This window comes from Fringilla coelebs, assembly GCF_963513975.1.
Source record: "Fringilla coelebs genome assembly, chromosome: Z".
Classification (NCBI taxonomy): domain Eukaryota; kingdom Metazoa; phylum Chordata; class Aves; order Passeriformes; family Fringillidae; genus Fringilla; species Fringilla coelebs.
The window spans coordinates 51,041,885-51,055,857 of record NC_140031.1 but is presented as its reverse complement, the minus strand read 5'-3'; positions in this window follow the sequence as shown (position 1 = coordinate 51,055,857).

The following is a 13,973-nucleotide window of genomic DNA, read 5'->3' as shown; positions in this document are numbered from 1 at the left end:
CAGGATTGACAGCTTTCCCAGGGAGTTGGGAGCCAGGGCACAGCATCATGCTGCTGTCACAAAGAAGAGCTTGCTGCTTCAACACTCTTGGAAGTTTTTGCTAGATTTCTAAGACAAGGCATCTGGGCTTGCAAAAGTTCCACCGGCCATCGGTACAAAGCGCGTCACCATTGCCTGGGAGGTGGCACGGCAACGATTGTTGGCGAAGCCCAGTGGCAGTAGAGGAGGAAGCGGCGCCTTAGACCTGTGCCAGAATCCGTTGCCACTTGGGCTGCGATGTTATCCTTGGAAGCTGAGGACAGCTCTTTCCCTTAGCTTGAAATTCTGCCACCGCCATGCTGCCTTCCAGTGGTAAGGAATGTAGGACAGACAGGCTGCAGGCAAGCATTGCGAGGCAAAGCTGCCAAGAGGAAACAAGTGAAAGCAAGCCAGTGAGGCAGCACCAGCACCACAGGTCAGACAGCGTAAAAGAGTGCAAGAGCAGAGCCTAAGGAGTGCAGGGACGGCGGCAGGCAGTTCCCTTCCCATGCTCTTTCTTCTCGTCTGTGTCTAGGTGGAAGCAGCAGCAAAAGAAGGCTGAGAGCCAGAAATCGCTGCTCTCCTTATCCTCCAGCTGACAAGCAGCATCCTGGCAGGCCTGGCCAAGCACAAGCGGGATCCCTCACCTCCCGACAGACAGCGCCTATCTGTCCTTCCGCCAGGTACACCGCACAGAGCACATCAAACAAGGTGCCGCCGTCCACAAACTCCATTGCCAGCCAGAGCTGCGCATCCACCAGGTAGCTGGAAGAAGAAAAGCACGGCGTGGAAAGAGAGCAATGGGCACAGCTTAGTCACCCGAGGGCCTGAGCACGACTTTTGCCACTGCTCTCCAAGCTACGTGTGCCGCAAGAGACTATTGAACAGCAGGTCAACCTCCTGCCACCCTCTGGACACGAGCGGAGAAATGGGAAAGAGCTCCGTTCTCTGCCACTGACCAAAGGGCATTGTCTCTTCTGGCTTGCACTAGCTAAAGCTGCATTGACGTGACCGTACGCCAACCTGTCTAAGTAGGTGACAATATTGGGATTCCTGTTGTCCCTCATGGCCAGGATTTCATTGGCAGCCAGCTCCTCGGACATCCCCTCCTCAACGGACATGATCTTGATGGCCACCTGAAAGGACACGGGCGACGGTTGACTTGAGAAGACGCGCCCTGCTCGAGATCACAAGGAGCACGCAGCCAGTGCTTGAGCAATCAGGCAGCCAGCTGTGCCAAAGTGCCTTGTTCCTAGACAGCAGAGCTTAGCAGGAGCACCAAAGCCCATGCCAAATGCATTCTGCACCTTGAGCTTAGACTGTACTTGAGAGGAACAGCCTCTGTGGCAGACATGGAGCGGCCAGCCAAAGCTCCAGGCAGGGCTGACAGCAGCGGGGAAAGCGCTGCAGAGCTGCAAAATGCCATGGTGCTGTTGGCACTTTACCTGTTGTCCGCTGCTGGTGTCAAGGGCTTTATAAACAGCTCCGAAGCCCCTAGAAAGAAAACAGCAGCAGAAAAAGGCCATTTATCCTTGGCACTGAAAGCAAGCCTAGGTAGGAGATCTCCCCAGGCTGCCTGCATGCCTTCAAAAGGGCCTGGCTGCGGCGTCTCGTTTTTGGCCAACAGCACATCAGCCCGTGAGCCCTCTGCCATGCGGGCCAGGCTGTCCCAGGGAGCACTAGGGTCCGGCATGAAGACCAAGGCCCGCTGGAAATCTCCAAGGCAGGCGCCCACTTAGGTCACTTCCAAACCCAAAGGGAACTCTCTCTTTGTGAGGGTGTGCATGCATGTGTGTGTCAAGAAAGTGAGAACAATTAGAGTCAGAACACTGTCTTTGAGAATCTGACATTTCTTGGATGCCGAGGTGCTCTTTCAGGCCATAAAGTTGCCGGGGCAGGGCGTTTTCCAGCTCCTGCTCCTCAGCGCTGCAAGCTAGACATTGCCAGCATCAACTTGTCTTTGAGGAGCCCTTTGCATTGCACTGACTGAGCAGCGCTGGCAGGCGACAGGAGGTCAAGCCAGAGTCTGACCGTGATTGGAGCTTGCCTGACTTCACGCTTGATTTTGCATGAGCCAAAGACCCTGCCCACACTTTTGGGAAATGACCTGACGTCACACTTACCCTCGTCCGAGTTCTTCAAACGCCGTGTATCTGCTCATTGGCTGGCCCACACTCACAATGCTCCCTGAAAGACAAAAGCAGACCTGCTCACTTGCACGCACAGACGCCGCTGCCTAGACCATCCCAAAGGCAGCCCCACCGCCAGCAGCTGTGGGCCCTTTTGGCTCCCTTGGCTTCCAAGTGCTGAGAGCAGCAAATGGGAGGGCCATCTTCTGCACCTTTCATCGGGTGGCCTTTGCAAGGAGGACTTCATTGCTTTCAAGCACAGCTTGATAAGCCAAAAGGATGAGCCCTTAAGAAGGGGGCCCTAAGAGGTAAGCAAGGGCCTTTGCAGCCTCTGCAGTCACACCCCCCCATCACTGGCAAGGCTACCTAGAAGCAAAAATTGTCTGAGCCGCGGGAGGAGTAAGAAGGAGAGCCAAAAAGCAGCTGGGGCCAGAGAGCTGCCTGGGGCCTACGCACTTGCTAGGTGCCAGCCTTCTGCTCAAGCAGAAACAATCTCTGCTTTTCTCTTTGGCACAGAAGGCAGCCCAGGCAGAGCCAAGGCAGGCCCAGCCGCCCTCACAGGCAGCAGGAACTCCCTGAGCGCTGCTACACTGCTTCAAAGCACAGCAACAGGTTCTGCAGGGGGCCCTGAGGACCTCTGGCACCGGGGGGAACTTCTGGCGCAGCCTACACCCAGACACGCACGCAAGGCACTGCTCTGGCACACAGGAAATACAGCGGACGTACTCAGTGTCTTCAGGCCCTGCTCCTCTCTGCTCTCGGCCTGCGGGGCTGCGCTGCTGGATGAAGTGCCAGCAGCGGGGGGCCAGCTGGCTGCTGCAGGCCATGCTGCTCCGGCGGCACCAGGCTGAATTGCAGAGCGGGTGTTGAGCTGGGACAAGAAAGGATTGCCCGTCAGAAGGGTGGCTGGCACAGATGCCCAGCACAGCGCACGCCACTAGCAAGGCCTTGGGAAGATGCCCTCAGCCACCGCCAGGCCTCTCCAGCTATTGAACCCTTTCCCCTGTCCCCTTCTCAAAGGCAATGGCAAAAGAACAAAGGCTATTTTGATCCAGCCCCTGGTGGCCGCTTCCATGCTCCATTGTTTCAACTTTTCTGCTAGACACTGGCAACAATGGAGCGATGGGCTTGTGCAGATGCACAAAGAGATCAGAGGACAGCCCCACAGCCTCCTTCCTTTCTTCCTCCTGTGTTTTCGCGGGCAATGAAATCGCCCCGGAGGTGGCGTGCAACCGCCTGCTCAGAAGCCCGGAGCATGTCCCTCCTCTGATCTGTTTCACGGATTTCCCCTCTCCATGTCAGCCTTTAGGCAGCGGCCCTTCGGAGCCGCCTTCCAGCCCTGCCCAGACCCACGCGCGCTTTCCCATGCAGAGCTGACCAGGATTCTCCTCCCAAAACTCTGCTCTGACCGCCTGGAAGCCCAGCGCAGCTTACATTGTGCCTGAAGCTAATTAGTCCATGCAGAGGGCAGGTCCCTTCCAGGGGCCACTGCCTGCCAAATACCCCGCCAGGCTGTCAGCTGTCTCTTTGGGCCGCTCTGCCTGCTGACCGCAGGCAGCCTGCACTGCCACCGGCCACAAGGGGCTGACTCCTACCCTGGCAAGAATTGAATGCTGCCTCTTGTCTATTGCCAAGAGACATTCTCGGGCCCTCTCAGCATCCCAGCCAAGTGATGCTTGAAGGTCAAAGTTGAGAAGCCATTGGCCAGGCCTCCCTGGCTTGGCTGAAGCAGCACTACGTCACGGCAGGCACACAGCCCCCAGCACCTTAAGCCGCGAGCAACAAGGCCTGCTCCAAGCAAACCTTGAAGCTTGGCCCGGCAGCCAAGGCAGTGCCAAACTCAGCTGCCACTTACTGGCTCTGCACCTTCAGGCTGTGGAGGAACAGCAGCTGGAGGCTTGGTGTTCCTTTGCTCCTCTTCAGCCTCGTCCTCAATGACAGAGGGAGCCAGAGGAGCCGCTGAGCCTGCTGCTGAGCCCTGCAGACAGACACAAGTGAGAGAGACGCGCAAGAGCCAATCCCTTGGCAGCTGCTTTCTCTTGGCAAGGGAAAGGACCCAGGAGAAGGGCAAATGATACACTTGGATGCAAGTGGCACTCTGAGTCAGGGAAACACCAGGAAGAGGGCTGAATCAGGTGCTAGTCCGTCTTGCTGTGCATTTCAGCTTCCCTGCTGCCTAGAAGCAGCAAGACCCCTGGAGCTGTCCCATTTGCCATTCATCTCTTGAAAGGCTCTTCCTTGGAAAATCAGCAAACAGCTCCCTTTGCTACTGCTGATGCCACCAGGCACTTGGCCTTTCTTTCAGCCTGCCACGCCGGCACTCCACTGCACTCTACTGCCAAAGGCCAAGCTGGCAGAAGTGCTGCACAATTCTCCCACGCCAGCAAGGTCAGAGCTTCCTTTGCCACTCACCAAAGGACAGGCTTGTCTCCATCCACGTGTCAGGTGACCTGCAGGGAGCGAGGGAAAAGTGGTGGCTTCTCCATGGCCATTTTCTTCCCAAATAACCTGGGTCAGGTTATTTGGCAAGAAAAGAGCAGAGCCAAGCAAAAGCCAGGTGATGCCAGCCCCAGGATGAACCTTTACTTACGAGTCAGCTGGGTCACGTAGTAGACAGAATAAGCCGCAGAAAAGACCGTGCAAACCGCGGCACAGACTTGCCCGATCATTTTGGCAGTGCTGTGCGGGTTTGCACGCTGAATGCCACCCAAGGGAGATGGAAGACTCCTCTCGGGTGCAGACCGTCTGCTGAGAGCTCGTTGATCGCAAGGATCCTGCTGCAGGGAGCGAGCGGAAGAGCTGCTCTGCACAAGCAGGCCTTGCGCGCCCCGGGACAACGCTGCGCTGACAGCACTGTGACGTGGCGCCGCTCCCTTGACCTCACAATAGCAGCTGCCCTGGCTTTGTTGTGCCCAGCAAGCCCACCCTCTCTAGAGCTGAGGCAAAAGGAGGGCCTGGCAAATTCTCCTCAGTCATAAAGCAGCAGCAAATGACCTCACAGTCCATAAGGCAGTGCTCAAGGCATCCCAGGGGAGCCCAGAACAATGAGCCAGCCCTCCTAGTGTCCAAGAAATCCAAGCAAACATGACTTTTGGTCCCAAAAGCTTGGACTAAAAGCAAGTGTGCTTCTTCTAGGTGGCATCTTACTTGGTATTGAAACGCCTCACTTCTTCCATGCCATTTAGGGGGCAAAAGAAGCCAAGAGAATAAATGGCCAGGAGCATTGTAGGCTGCAGCTGCTTCTCGAGCACGTGGGTGCATGCTGACCTTTGCTCTGACTGGGTTTGGAGGCCGACGTCCCGTTGTGGCAGCTGGCTTAGCTCTTGACGCAAAGCTCCTCTCGTCCTGCTGGCCGTTTCTCAGGCAACTGAAAGTCTCAGCGCGTCCGGAAGAGCTGTGCGCTGCGTCTTGGCTTGCCACACTTGTGTTGTGTCGGAGCTCTGGCAGCGGCCTGCGGCCCACTGCCCTGCAATGGCCTGCAGATGTCGAGCCCGAAGAAGGCCCCTTTGGAACAGGCCAAAGCTGCAGTGGGAGGGATGTTGGCCCCAGCTCCATGCTCCCTGTAAGATTCCTTGCAGAGATTTGGGCAGCCACATCCCAGTACAAATGAGATGCAGTCATTCCCTTCTCTGTCAAAATCTTGAGGCAGACCCAGGAGGCATCTTGAAAGTGGAACCAAGTACTGGGTGGGAGGGGGCAAAAAGTGCACGCAGCTCCTCTGCAAATCAACTCTGTTCACCCGTGGAATCATGATGCATGGCTTAGCTCCCTATCCTTGTGCTTTCCTTGCTTGTGACTCAGCACAGACATGTCCTCCGATAACAGACAGCACAGCGCCTTGAAAGGAGCTTTAGCCTGGGCTCTTCCCACTTGGCATGCTGAGGGTGGCATTTGAAAATCAAGGCAATTGCTGAAGGGCCCAGAATTCCCTTGAAATTCTCTTGCTGAAACACTGCAGTTGTTAGCCAGAAGAGTTGCCTCCATGTGAAAGCATCTCATTTTCCCCATTTGCAAGTCAGCTGCCATTAGCCAGCCAGCTGGAGGGCTTAGAGAAGGAAGCATGACAGCTAAGCTTGGAAAGCCGGGCGTTGGCTCTCAGAGCCCCTTGAGCAGAGCGCTTTGCTGCTCCAAAGGTTGAAGAGAGGGCACTGTTAGGAAGATGTGCCATTTCAGCCCTCCTTTGCTTTTCAATCCCAAGGGATTGGCAGCAAGGGGGGACAAGCAGGGCCTGGCCCCTCCTCCTGCCCTGTTGGCAGCTGCAGCTGGCGCTGAGAGACACCGGGGCATACGGGAATAACATCGCTGCCAGGCAGGTGGGGCGCTCTGGGAAGGGGAGAGCCTTGGGCCACTGGCAGGCAGCGCAAAGCCATGAACGGGACGGCCTGTCAGGAGCAAACGTCTTCCAAGGTGCCGGGCGGCTTAGGCACAGCATGACACGGGAGGGAACATTCCAGGCCTCTGCAGCCTTTTGAGTTTGTATTGCCAGTCCTGCTGAAACCAAGGGCTGCAACAGAGAACCTTCTGCTTTCTTCACCATCTTCACCATCCTCATCATTTTGTCCTCCAGCTGGCCAGTTCAGGCTGACAGGGTGCAGCACATCTGCTGAATGCCAGCTTCTTCTTTGCTAGCTTCTCTCTTCTTATGATTCATTTCTCCTTCAAGGGGAATTCTGATCTTCCCTACATCAACAATACTCTTCTCTTATCTAAGCAATGCATCATGAAGGAAGCTTTCTATGCTCTACAGTCCTAACTAAATGAAGCCTTGCCCAGAAAACCTCAAAACATTGCATGTGCTATCTATGGCACAGCTCCTCTTCAAAATCAGGCGATGGCCAAAGCTCTAGCCAATGATGATGCGTCCCCTTTTCCCCTCTTTGTGCTGGTGTTCACAGGGGTCCCAGGATGAGGGAAAAGAGAGAATCTTGACTCCAAGTTTCAGAAGGTTGATTTATTCTTCCATGACACATATGCTATAAAAATGATATATGAGAAGAATACTAAAAGAAGGAAAGAAAGCATTTCATCTGAAAGGCTTGCAAGAAAAGGGAAAGAATATAATGATAATAAAATCATGTCACTGACTGGACAACTGGACTGTGATTGGCCATTAATTAGAAACAGCCACACGAGACCAATCAAAGATGCACCTGTTGCATTCCACAGCAGCAGATCATTCTTGTTTACATTTTCGTTCTTGAGGCTTCTCAGGAGAAAAATCCTGGCAGAGGGATGTTTCAGAAAAGATCATGGCGCCGCCTGCTCTCAGCTGGCAGGGCACAAGGGCCTCTTGAGCCGCAGGCATCTCCTCTGCGCTCTACTTGCACTTGCTTTCCCCAGTTCAGGCAAGCAAAGCCGCTTGGCTCAGGATGTTCTTTGGGCTTCTGAAAGGCTCTGGCCACTTAGCTACAGCATGGCAAGGAAGGGAGTCTTACAAGGCTCTGCATATTTTAGAGTTTTATTGTCACTCCAGCTGAAACAAAGTATCCCCTGGCTACTTCTGCCTCTTCAGCATTCTGTCCTGCAGGTGGCCTGCTCAGACTGACAGCTTGGGGCGCCTGCAGGCTCCAGTTCTGCTGCAGCCCAGCTCTTCCTCTCACAGCTGACTTCCCATTGTGACAATTTGTTCATTTCTACCTAAAAGATACCTCAGAGTTTCCCTCAATTAACAATCGACTGCTCTAAGCTAAACAACCCTCTAGTATCTAAGCTACCTACGTACTATAGTCCTTAAAAGTTGCTCCCTACATGTCCTAAAGATTGGAAAATATTCTCTTTTGGAGAAAAACACAACCGAGCTTTCGATTGAACCTGAAACCTAAGCTAACCTAAGCTAACCTAAACTAATCTAACCGAACCTTACCTTACCTATCCTAACACCTAAAGTGACCCATTTAGAAAACCTACTCCTATTTCCTATCTACAGCCCAGCTCCTCCTCCAACTCAGGGGATGGCTGAAACTCCGGCCGCAGATGACACATGCCCTTCTCCCTCCTCTCAGCTGGCGGGGCACGAGGCGCAGGCATCTCCTCCTCAGGCGCAGGCGTCTCCTCTCCAGTCTTCCTGCACTCCCTTGGCTGAGATGATGAGAGCAGCCAGGCTGGAGGCAGAATCGCCTGCGGTCACAAAGGGATGCTGCCCAGAGGAAAAAGGAAACAAAGAAAGGAAGCCTTACTTTCCAGGAAGACCTGCTGACGGGCTCAAGCAGGACTCCTTGGCTACCAGAAAGACACACCAAGAGCACCGAGGAATAGCAGCGTGTCCGCCTGCGCCTTCCTGTCCTGGCAGCCGTCTGAGCCACGTGGCCCACACTCCTCCTCACGCCTTCCTGCAGGCGTCCTCAGCTGACAGGCCTTTTTGCCCCTTTGCTTTTTCTTACCTGCAGGAGTTCCTGGGCAGACCAGCGCCTGTCCTCGTCAGCCTGCAGGCAGCAGCGGAGGAAGTCGCGTAGGAGAGCCGAGTGGTGCCTTGGGTTCTGCAGTTTTGGGGGCCCGTTCCTTTCGATCAGTTCAAAAACCTACAGCACATGGATGCAAGAGGACACTCGACCTGCTCCTTTGCTAGCCACATCATCAGCTCTCTGTGCACAGAGCCCCCTTTCGAAGCTGCACCTTACCCTGAGACGGGTCTCCCGCTCGTAAGGAGCTTCCCCTTCCACCATTTCCAGCCCCATGATGCCCAGGGACCAGATGTCTACTTTGGGGCCATAGGCTTCTCCTCTCACCACCTCCGGTGCCATCCAGCTGGGAGTGCCCACGCTGGAGCTGCGCCTGCCGCGCTCAGGGCTGAGCTGGGCACAGAGGCCAAAGTCAGCTGAGGAGAAAAACAAAGCCTGTCAAAGCCAGCTACCACTGGCAAAGCAGCCAAAAGCCCGCTCACAGCCCGGCCAGGCCATGCTGAGTCAAGCTGGAAAAGCAGCTGAGCTCTCCTGCCATGTGCCTGGAGCCAGCGAAAGAAGCGATTGGCCACTTCAACAACACCCTGAGCATTCACACACCGGCCAAGCGGCGCTCCTGGCCAAGTGGCACTCACCAAAAGGCAGCCCCACAGCACAGGCTGCAAATTGCCGCACCTGCGCAGGGATACCCACCCAACTTGACAGATCCATCGGTGCCCACAAGAACATTGCAGCTTTTGATGTCTCTGTGGATGACTTGGCGGCAATGAAGGAAATCAAGTCCTTGCAGGCACTGAGAGAGAAAAAGGAGGGAGGCAAAGTTAACACGCAGCATGTCATTTCATCCTGCCAGAAAGGAAAGAGCCCAACAGGATTGACAGCTTTCCCAGGGAGTTGGGAGCCAGGGCACAGCATCATGCTGCTGTCACAAAGAAGAGCTTGCTGCTTCAACACTCTTGGAAGTTTTTGCTAGATTTCTAAGACAAGGCATCTGGGCTTGCAAAAGTTCCACCGGCCATCGGTACAAAGCGCGTCACCATTGCCTGGGAGGTGGCACGGCAACGATTGTTGGCGAAGCCCAGTGGCAGTAGAGGAGGAAGCGGCGCCTTAGACCTGTGCCAGAATCCGTTGCCACTTGGGCTGCGATGTTATCCTTGGAAGCTGAGGACAGCTCTTTCCCTTAGCTTGAAATTCTGCCACCGCCATGCTGCCTTCCAGTGGTAAGGAATGTAGGACAGACAGGCTGCAGGCAAGCATTGCGAGGCAAAGCTGCCAAGAGGAAACAAGTGAAAGCAAGCCAATGAGGCAGCACCAGCACCACAGGTCAGACAGCGTAAAAGAGTGCAAGAGCAGAGCCTAAGGAGTGCAGGGACGGCGGCAGGCAGTTCCCTTCCCATGCTCTTTCTTCTCGTCTGTGTCTAGGTGGAAGCAGCAGCAAAAGAAGGCTGAGAGCCAGAAATCGCTGCTCTCCTTATCCTCCAGCTGACAAGCAGCATCCTGGCAGGCCTGGCCAAGCACAAGCGGGATCCCTCACCTCCCGACAGACAGCGCCTATCTGTCCTTCCGCCAGGTACACCGCACAGAGCACATCAAACAAGGTGCCGCCGTCCACAAACTCCATTGCCAGCCAGAGCTGCGCATCCACCAGGTAGCTGGAAGAAGAAAAGCACGGCGTGGAAAGAGAGCAATGGGCACAGCTCAGTCACCCGAGGGCCTGAGCACGACTTTTGCCACTGCTCTCCAAGCTACGTGTGCCGCAAGAGACTATTGAACAGCAGGTCAACCTCCTGCCACCCTCTGGACACGAGCGGAGAAATGGGAAAGAGCTCCGTTCTCTGCCACTGACCAAAGGGCATTGTCTCTTCTGGCTTGCACTAGCTAAAGCTGCATTGACGTGACCGTACGCCAACCTGTCTAAGTAGGTGACAATATTGGGATTCCTGTTGTCCCTCATGGCCAGGATTTCATTGGCAGCCAGCTCCTCGGACATCCCCTCCTCAACGGACATGATCTTGATGGCCACCTGAAAGGACACGGGCGACGGTTGACTTGAGAAGACGCGCCCTGCTCGAGATCACAAGGAGCACGCAGCCAGTGCTTGAGCAATCAGGCAGCCAGCTGTGCCAAAGTGCCTTGTTCCTAGACAGCAGAGCTTAGCAGGAGCACCAAAGCCCATGCCAAATGCATTCTGCACCCTGAGCTTAGACTGTACTTGAGAGGAACAGCCTCTGTGGCAGACATGGAGCGGCCAGCCAAAGCTCCAGGCAGGGCTGACAGCAGCGGGGAAAGCGCTGCAGAGCTGCAAAATGCCATGGTGCTGTTGGCACTTTACCTGTTGTCCGCTGCTGGTGTCAAGGGCTTTATAAACAGCTCCGAAGCCCCTAGAAAGAAAACAGCAGCAGAAAAAGGCCATTTATCCTTGGCACTGAAAGCAAGCCTAGGTAGGAGATCTCCCCAGGCTGCCTGCATGCCTTCAAAAGGGCCCGGCTGCGGCGTCTCTTTTTTGGCCAACAGCACATCAGCCCGTGAGCCCTCTGCCATGCGGGCCAGGCTGTCCCAGGGAGCACTAGGGTCCGGCATGAAGACCAAGGCCCGCTGGAAATCTCCAAGGCAGGCGCCCACTTAGGTCACTTCCAAACCCAAAGGGAACTCTCTCTTTGTGAGGGTGTGCATGCATGTGTGTGTCAAGAAAGTGAGAACAATTAGAGTCAGAACACTGTCTTTGAGAATCTGACATTTCTTGGATGCCGAGGTGCTCTTTCAGGCCATAAAGTTGCCGGGGCAGGGCGTTTTCCAGCTCCTGCTCCTCAGCGCTGCAAGCTAGACATTGCCAGCATCAACTTGTCTTTGAGGAGCCCTTTGCATTGCACTGACTGAGCAGCGCTGGCAGGCGACAGGAGGTCAAGCCAGAGTCTGACCGTGATTGGAGCTTGCCTGACTTCACGCTTGATTTTGCATGAGCCAAAGACCCTGCCCACACTTTTGGGAAATGACCTGACGTCACACTTACCCTCGTCCGAGTTCTTCAAACGCCGTGTATCTGCTCATTGGCTGGCCCACACTCACAATGCTCCCTGAAAGACAAAAGCAGGCCTGCTCACTTGCACGCACAGACGCCGCTGCCTAGACCATCCCAAAGGCAGCCCCACCGCCAGCAGCTGTGGGCCCTTTTGGCTCCCTTGGCTTCCAAGTGCTGAGAGCAGCAAATGGGAGGGCCATCTTCTGCACCTTTCATCGGGTGGCCTTTGCAAGGAGGACTTCATTGCTTTCAAGCACAGCTTGATAAGCCAAAAGGATGAGCCCTTAAGAAGGGGGCCCTAAGAGGTAAGCAAGGGCCTTTGCAGCCTCTGCAGTCACAACCCCCATCACTGGCAAGGCTACCTAGAAGCAAAAATTGTCTGAGCCGCGGGAGGAGTAAGAAGGAGAGCCAAAAAGCAGCTGGGGCCAGAGAGCTGCCTGGGGCCTACGCACTTGCTAGGTGCCAGCCTTCTGCTCAAGCAGAAACAATCTCTGCTTTTCTCTTTGGCACAGAAGGCAGCCCAGGCAGAGCCAAGGCAGGCCCAGCCGCCCTCACAGGCAGCAGGAACTCCCTGAGCGCTGCTACACTGCTTCAAAGCACAGCAACAGGTTCTGCAGGGGGCCCTGAGGACCTCTGGCACCGGGGGGAACTTCTGGCGCAGCCTACACCCAGACACGCACGCAAGGCACTGCTCTGGCACACAGGAAATACAGCGGACGTACTCAGTGTCTTCAGGCCCTGCTCCTCTCTGCTCTCGGCCTGCGGGGCTGCGCTGCTGGATGAAGTGCCAGCAGCGGGGGGCCAGCTGGCTGCTGCAGGCCATGCTGCTCCGGCGGCACCAGGCTGAATTGCAGAGCGGGTGTTGAGCTGGGACAAGAAAGGATTGCCCGTCAGAAGGGTGGCTGGCACAGATGCCCAGCACAGCGCACGCCACTAGCAAGGCCTTGGGAAGATGCCCTCAGCCACCGCCAGGCCTCTCCAGCTATTGAACCCTTTCCCCTGTCCCCTTCTCAAAGGCAATGGCAAAAGAACAAAGGCTATTTTGATCCAGCCCCTGGTGGCCGCTTCCATGCTCCATTGTTTCAACTTTTCTGCTAGACACTGGCAACAATGGAGCGATGGGCTTGTGCAGATGCACAAAGAGATCAGAGGACAGCCCCACAGCCTCCTTCCTTTCTTCCTCCTGTGTTTTCGCGGGCAATGAAATCGCCCCGGAGGTGGCGTGCAACCGCCTGCTCAGAAGCCCGGAGCATGTCCCTCCTCTGATCTGTTTCACGGATTTCCCCTCTCCATGTCAGCCTTTAGGCAGCGGCCCTTCGGAGCCGCCTTCCAGCCCTGCCCAGACCCACGCGCGCTTTCCCATGCAGAGCTGACCAGGATTCTCCTCCCAAAACTCTGCTCTGACCGCCTGGAAGCCCAGCGCAGCTTACATTGTGCCTGAAGCTAATTAGTCCATGCAGAGGGCAGGTCCCTTCCAGGGGCCACTGCCTGCCAAATACCCCGCCAGGCTGTCAGCTGTCTCTTTGGGCCGCTCTGCCTGCTGACCGCAGGCAGCCTGCACTGCCACCGGCCACAAGGGGCTGACTCCTACCCTGGCAAGAATTGAATGCTGCCTCTTGTCTATTGCCAAGAGACATTCTCGGGCCCTCTCAGCATCCCAGCCAAGTGATGCTTGAAGGTCAAAGTTGAGAAGCCATTGGCCAGGCCTCCCTGGCTTGGCTGAAGCAGCACTACGTCACGGCAGGCACACAGCCCCCAGCACCTTAAGCCGCGAGCAACAAGGCCTGCTCCAAGCAAACCTTGAAGCTTGGCCCGGCAGCCAAGGCAGTGCCAAACTCAGCTGCCACTTACTGGCTCTGCACCTTCAGGCTGTGGAGGAACAGCAGCTGGAGGCTTGGTGTTCCTTTGCTCCTCTTCAGCCTCGTCCTCAATGACAGAGGGAGCCAGAGGAGCCGCTGAGCCTGCTGCTGAGCCCTGCAGACAGACACAAGTGAGAGAGACGCGCAAGAGCCAATCCCTTGGCAGCTGCTTTCTCTTGGCAAGGGAAAGGACCCAGGAGAAGGGCAAATGATACACTTGGATGCAAGTGGCACTCTGAGTCAGGGAAACACCAGGAAGAGGGCTGAATCAGGTGCTAGTCCGTCTTGCTGTGCATTTCAGCTTCCCTGCTGCCTAGAAGCAGCAAGACCCCTGGAGCTGTCCCATTTGCCATTCATCTCTTGAAAGGCTCTTCCTTGGAAAATCAGCAAACAGCTCCCTTTGCTACTGCTGATGCCACCAGGCACTTGGCCTTTCTTTCAGCCTGCCACGCCGGCACTCCACTGCACTCTACTGCCAAAGGCCAAGCTGGCAGAAGTGCTGCACAATTCTCCCACGCCAGCAAGGTCAGAGCTTCCTTTGCCACTCACC